Genomic DNA, 7005 nt, shown 5'->3' with positions numbered 1-7005 from the left:
TAATGTGCTAGAAAAATGCAGTCAGGTGTTATAAGGTAGCAAGAAAATGGAAGAAGAGAGGCTATATTTGGATCTCTCCCTTCCTAGGCTCATTCTCAGTATGGGCCCTGCAAGGAAAGCAAACTGCCCAAGACTGGCCTGAGGGCATTGGTCTATCTGTCCAGCACAACACTGGAAGGGCATATTGGGAGTCCCTGTGGGCTGGAATGCAAAGGTGTATGTGACCTTGCCCTGATTTGAGGGCACATAAATGCACTTTCAAAAATAGTTATAATGTCACTTGTTGAAAAGGACCGTGGGAGCACTTTAGAGAGAGTACTTTCCCCTGCCTGAGGTTTCAAGGGTTAAGATTAGTTTAAAGAATGGAGGCAAAAAGCTGTTGGGGCTTTTGTAGGTATTTTCAGGACAGAGAACATGATTTCAGTTTTGGTTATAATCAATTTAAAAAGCCTATCTAAGCTGGGCATGGTGATGTATGCCTGTAATCCCAGCCTCTAGGAAGGCCAAGGAAGGAGAATCCTAAATTGAAGGCCAGACTCAGCAATTTAGCAAGACCAGGGGCTGGGTTTGTCAATCAGCTGTAGAACAATCCTGGATTCGATTCTCAGTTCTGGGAAGAAAAAGTCTATCTAATCTAAAGAGAGAGCAAGACAAGGAATTCTCTGGCTAGCCAAAACATGCCCAGGTCTGAGTGATATCAGTTCTCACATGTCTCTTTCTTTGGTATTATCTGCCTGTTTTGGGGCCAATGGCAAAATCAAATTAGACAGGGGTTCCTGACCTCAAAGTTCTGGCTCATTAAAAATAAATCAATATTTATTGTGAACAGCTCAGGAAGCTGAGGCAGGAGGATTAGTTTAAGACCAGCCTTAGCAACTTAGCAAGGCCCTAAGCAATAGCAAGACCCCATCTCAAAATAAAGAAAATAAAAAGGGCTGGGGATGTGGCTCAGTAGTAGAATGCCCTTGGATTCAGTCCCCAGTACCCACCCTCCATAATCAACCATGCCAGTGGAGTATGACAGGTTTTTGTGGGATCCCATGAGAAAAGAAAAAACGAACAAATCTTCACCAGGACTTGGAGGTTGAGGAGGCACCCCAAAGCTGGTGAGCTCCAGAGGAATTATTTTTCTATGTATTCCCCAGTAGCATGAGGATAGAAAGACTCACCCAAGGGGAAAAGAGGGGATGATATATATAAAATACCTGGCACCTGGAAACCTACTCCAGAGAGTCTTCCAAATGAACCCTCCTATGTTATGCCTCTTCTACAGACCCTGAGAAGCCCTAGGCTCTCTTACAAATACTGTTTTAGGCTGAGTAACTATGCTTCCCTCTCTCCACCCCTCTAGTCCTTATGCATTCTACACCCTATCTAGGCCAATTGGCCAAGATAGGGTGCAAAATGCATAAGAAAACATTAGCTCACAGTCAACAGACTTGGTCTGGGTAAATCAACAACTCTCTATAGCAAAATTTATTTGGTAGAGAGCAAGGAAAGATACATTCAAAATATTATTGAGAAAGTAGTGTCCTAGCCTAGAACAAACTCATTTGGGTTGTTTTTAGAGTAAAGCTAAATAGAAAAGAGCTTCATCCCCCTTTTCTAGAAATGGGAGCCATGGAGAAATCCCAATTGAATATGTGGAGGAGGGTAGTTGGCCACGTGAGTTGCATGGTACCATATATAGAATATGTTAGAGTATGTAGGTTTAGCTCTCAGTAAAAACAAAAGAAAACAAAACCAGAACCATCTGAAGTAAATCCTTAGGAGATATCTAGTCTTGCAGGTGAGGAGATAGAGCAATGCCGGGGTAACCAGCCCATGAAAAAACATCCAGGCAAGTGGAGAATTTATCTCTTGATCCATCTAGTCTCTGTTGCTGCTTGTAAACTTTCCCCTTTGGATTAGAAATATATTCTCCTTTTCAAACATACCCACTGTACACTTCATTCTTTGGGAAGTTGAAAGCATTTAAGTCATAAGCAATACAAAAGAGATTGCCCATAACAAATGGGGCCTGGTGGTATAAAATGGAGTACTGACTCATGGCAGGTAATGAACAGAACTTTTCAAAACAAGGAAATACCAAGGCAGTGGTCAATGTTTACTTGGAGGGAGGTTTAGAGGAAAAAGCCAAGATCTCAGATGATCAGGTGAATAAAAAAAAATGTATTTTATCACTGAATGAACCCACTGGTACAGATGTAGCAGGAAACAGAGAAACAACAAAAATTATAGCCCTTTTCCCTAGTATCCTTTTAAGCATTAATGGGGCAATAGTTCTGGTAATTGACTTTGGGGCCATTAGTCTTCCAGACACACTTTCATATAATGTTCTTTAGCCTGATTCTCTAAACTCATGTGCTAATTCATATTTGATATTTGAATGGATTTTTCTAAATGTGATTAAAAATGAATTTTAATATACAGTATGAGGCAATCATGTTCAGTATCAGTCAAATCAGAGAATCAATATTATATTTTAAATGAAAATCACTCTAACTGGCATGTCCCTTAACTCTATCATAGAGGAAAGGATCCTATTCCATTGCCATTTTTAAAGAAATGTCTTAAACTATTTCCCTCTGGAACAAATGTAAAATGGAAGAATCCAGGGATCTCTGTCACCTCCACATTTGAACTACAATGGGAAGAGCAGGCATGAGGTGGCTGGTTCAAAACAATCACCTGAGGCAGGTAAGTGTGCTGGAAAGAATGATGACCCTGGATCCAGAGCACATTTGGGTTTCTGTGATGGTGAATCTGAGAGGTTATGTCACCTTCAGCAGGTCATTTACTGTTTTCCAGAATCTTTTGATTTTCCTGGCATGAAATTACTACTGTATTCCATGAAAAACTTTGTAAGAACCAAAATTTTTCCTGAGCTCAAAAGAAAGAGATTGGGACTGTGGTTTTTGATTAGTGGTTAAGAAAAGTGGTTCAAACCACTAGGGCTGGGGTTGTGGCTCAGCAGTAGAGCACTTGCCTAGCACATGTGAGGTCCTTGGTTTGATCCTCAGTACCACATAAAAATAAATAAATAAAATAAAGACATTGTGTCCAACTACAACTAAAAAACAAACTGTAATTGACTTGCTTTGAGGCCATTAGTCTTCCAGATACACTTTCATATAATGTTCTTTAGCCTGATTTTTTTTAAAAAAGAAATCAGACCACAAAAAATCTGTAGTAATTTTGAGGAAAAAATGAAGGCTATGTACAAAGATACACCTGGAACTGCAAATGAAATAATCTGATGACAGAAGACTGCAATGCTGTGGCCCATTTGCAGTAAGAATGCCACTATCATCTGGGGAAGAAAATTTCTTTTCCCCGTTTGTTCTGAGATCCCCACCAAGAGACAGAAAAAAGGTCTATTTTATTTTTCTGCATTTCTGGTTGTAGTTACCCCTCCTGCTATACATTGGTACCCAGTAAGTGCCTATTTATTGATGAGAAGAAAGGCAGAGTTGGGAATGAGAGATGTAAGTGCAAGAGTTTGGGAGAAATAAAAGAATTAGTCACCAAAGCAAGTTTCTCTGTTTCATGAGATGATTGCCTCCTAAATCATAAAATTGGTTTTCTCTGTATTTTCTGATGACTATTAGCAACAGGAAGAACCAGCTACTTCAAGTGAATTATAGGTGGCTGACTCCTCCACTAACATAGATGATCCTCTAAATTCAGGCTGGAATTTTGCAGTCACGTGACTTTGTCCACCTAAGTTCAACCAAGGACTTCCTGATAGCCCTATCTTGTCTTTCTAATTCTCTGAGTTTGTTTAACCTGAGCAAACTCTTTCTCCCTGAAAGTCCTCATGGACATGATTTGGCATCTCCCACTGAGCCAACATAAGTTGGACAGTCAGGGGCGAATGTCTTATACATCTTGTACTGTTACTCCTCTCCCTCCAAAGACAGCTGGCATCACTTTGGAGACGAAAGTTTATAGGCCTAGAACACATTGTCCTAGGCCCTAGGACAAAGTCAGGTCATGAGATCAGAGAAGCTAAGTTGTCTGCTTCTTTTCGGGGGGAAAAAAATCACTGAATATTGTAAAAGGAGGAAAAAGTAAATTATTGGGCAGTAACTATTTAAATATGAAACTTTAAGAAAAAGTCTAATAGAAAGTTCTTTAGGTTCATGCTTCAGGAATCTTCCATCCATCCCACTTGTACAGATTCACCTAGGAATCCTGAATGCAGATTCCTAGGATTTTTTTCACCCCCCTCAAACTATGGCGTCAACATCCCTTGGGCTAAAAGACAATTAAAAAAAAAAAATCCCATACATCAAAGCTATTTTTTTTCCAGAAGCAAATGCTATTATGGAAAATAAAAAGACCTAGCCTCCCACCTTCCAGGTTTACCAGGGGCCCTGTTTTCTATCTCACCTAGTTTTGTGGCCTCTAAGATAGAAAGAACATGCCTGGTCTTTCTTCAATTGCCATCTCACAATGGACCCTAGGTAATTAAGGATCCCTTCTAATCCTAGCCTCTCCCTCTTCAACACTGAAGCTAGAGGCCCAGAGATGAGTGGGATTACAAAGATCTGTTTCCAGAAAAGACAAATAAGTGTCCAGTGGCCCAAAAGAGCATCCAAAAGAGAACTGACTTGCACATCGATTGGCCTGAAAAATCCCAAGATGTGCCCCAGATCCCAGCTGATACTGTTCTTCATTATGGGGACAGTAGTTGGGCTCTGGAGCCTGGTGAAACAGCTGACCATTAGGATACCATTTCTTTCATCAGATCTTTTGATTCTCCAATCAGATTTTTTAAAAAAGTAATGATAATACTTGCAGTGGATAGCATTTTGTTTTCATCCTGTGGAGGACCCTTCTGATTTCCCTGGGAAAAAGTATGAACTTGGTAAAATGGGCCAGGCCTCTCAGTCGATTTGGCAACATAAGACTCATAATTTGCTTGTTTGGAACCAGAGAAAGCAGAGCTGAAACAGGGAAAGGAACCCTGGGATGGACAAAAGGCCTAAAATCTTTGTACTGAAATTCTTAGCTCTTCCTGAGGAGCCAAAGGAAGTGAGGGCCCTGTGGATTGACATGTGGAAGACAAAGTCTGCGCAGCGATGTCTTCTGGATTAACGTTTAAACTCTGAGCATTTTAACAGCATAAAAAAAAAAAAATCTCTTTAGAATAACAGAGGGCCCAAGACAATAAATATCTGGTGGGAAGAGGGAACTGGATCTTCAACTACTTGCTCTGGGCCCGGTAGTCTCCCGGGTTCGTGGGGAGCCTTGCGCGGGAGGATGCGCTCGCTTCCCAGTCTTGGTTCACTGCTTCAGGTGCCTCAGCCCCCGGCCCCACTTTTCCTGGACAACCCCACCGCTCTCCCGCCGCCACCGCCGCCTCCAGCTTCCCCTCCCCTTGGCATTGCTTGGCTTTAACTTTGCGCAGCTTCTTTTCTTGCCGGGCTGGTTGCTGGGAGGTGCAGTGGGCAGTGGCGGCTCCCGCTGCGAGGCTGGGGGAGGAGAGGGGCCCCGGTCGAGTGCGGGAGGCGGCGAGAGGCGCTGGCTTCTGTAAGCTCTGCCGGTGGGGGGCCGAGGAAGGCTGTCGACTCAGAGGAGGCCGAGGTGGAGGAGGCCGGGGAGGGGTGATGATGGTGTTAAATGTGGCCGCGCAGCTCCCCGGGGAGCTGCCTGAAAGGAGAGTGCGCTCACCAGCTGACAGCGCGTGCTCCGCTCCAGACGCTCCGCACCGCGGCCAGGAGCCTCTGCCAGCCCCTCTATTGTCAACCCTTCTCTAATTAAGAAACACTCACATTACGGCAAACTACCCCCACGCTTCTGGGTTCCTGTCCTTTTCTTTATCTTCCTCCGACTTCTCTCCTCCCCTGCCTTCTCCCCTGCGTCCCAGGATTTAACCCGTTCTCCACTCCCTTGGCCTTTTCTTGTTAGGGGCCTAGAAGAAAGGACCAGGAAACTTCTATGGTGTGGGTTCTGCTTGGCCTAGTGGCCACGGTGGTTGGAAAACGCACACCTCTATTTTATCTCCCCTGCCTGGGGTCCCACCCGCTCTCACAAAATAATTGCAAATATTTCAGCTACTACCGGTCATATTTAACTCTCACCAGAACTTACCTGTTATATATATTTTTTTCTTTCCTTCTAGATTGCAGTTGACAAGTTTGTCATTGACAAGTGGGTCCTCTACTTTCCCTTTCCTGTTCTTTTTGGGGTTTGGGGCAGGTGGAATAAAGTTGATAATCTTTTTCTTCAACTTTTCAACTGGACACAGGAGAGAAATTTTACAAGATATGCTTTAACAAAAGACTGCTTACTTGGTTCAGGTTTAAATTTCTAAAGTCAATAGAAAGGCCTCATGAAAGTATTGGTCCTGCATTGGTTAAGATTAAGGAAATTAGTCTCTCTCTCTCTCTCTCTCTCTCTCTCTCTCTCTCTCTCTCTCTCTCTCTCCCCCTTCCCCTCTCTCCCATCTAGACCCCAGTTGGCAATATCCCATAAAGAAGGTGTTAAACTTGCCAGTTGCCAAAAATAATCTTCCGTCAGCTCTCCGTGAAATCAAATAAGTTTCCAAAAGTGTGGCCAGCCAAAACCCTCCACAAATAAGTCAGTGATGGGTTGGAAGGCAAAGGCAGAATATAAAGCAAGCTACTTAAAGTATAGAAAATTCAAGAAAACACCAGCAGTGTGGCAAAGGACTAACCCGATTTATCTATCTTCATTACTTTAAGAAATGCTGCTTCTTTGTTTGTTTGGGTGATATTAAGCATGCTTAACTTGCACACATAGTTGATTCCTTTGCTAGTATCTTGGATACTTGGATCTGACTTTGGAAGGTAGAAACTAATTGCTAATAATGGAGAGAAAGGAACCAGTCAGCATGGCAGGAGTGGTCTGGCATATGGGGAATGAGCGCTCAGAAATACTCAATATTCAAGTTTCCAAAATATTAATGAGATTATAGCAACCTGCAGCTATATGTTACAGCTTGTTAATGGAGTGTAAGAGAGCGAGCTGCCAAAC

The sequence above is a fragment of the Urocitellus parryii genome, chromosome 10, assembly GCF_045843805.1.
Source record: "Urocitellus parryii isolate mUroPar1 chromosome 10, mUroPar1.hap1, whole genome shotgun sequence".
NCBI lineage: Eukaryota > Metazoa > Chordata > Mammalia > Rodentia > Sciuridae > Urocitellus > Urocitellus parryii.
This window is presented reverse-complemented; position numbering follows the sequence as displayed.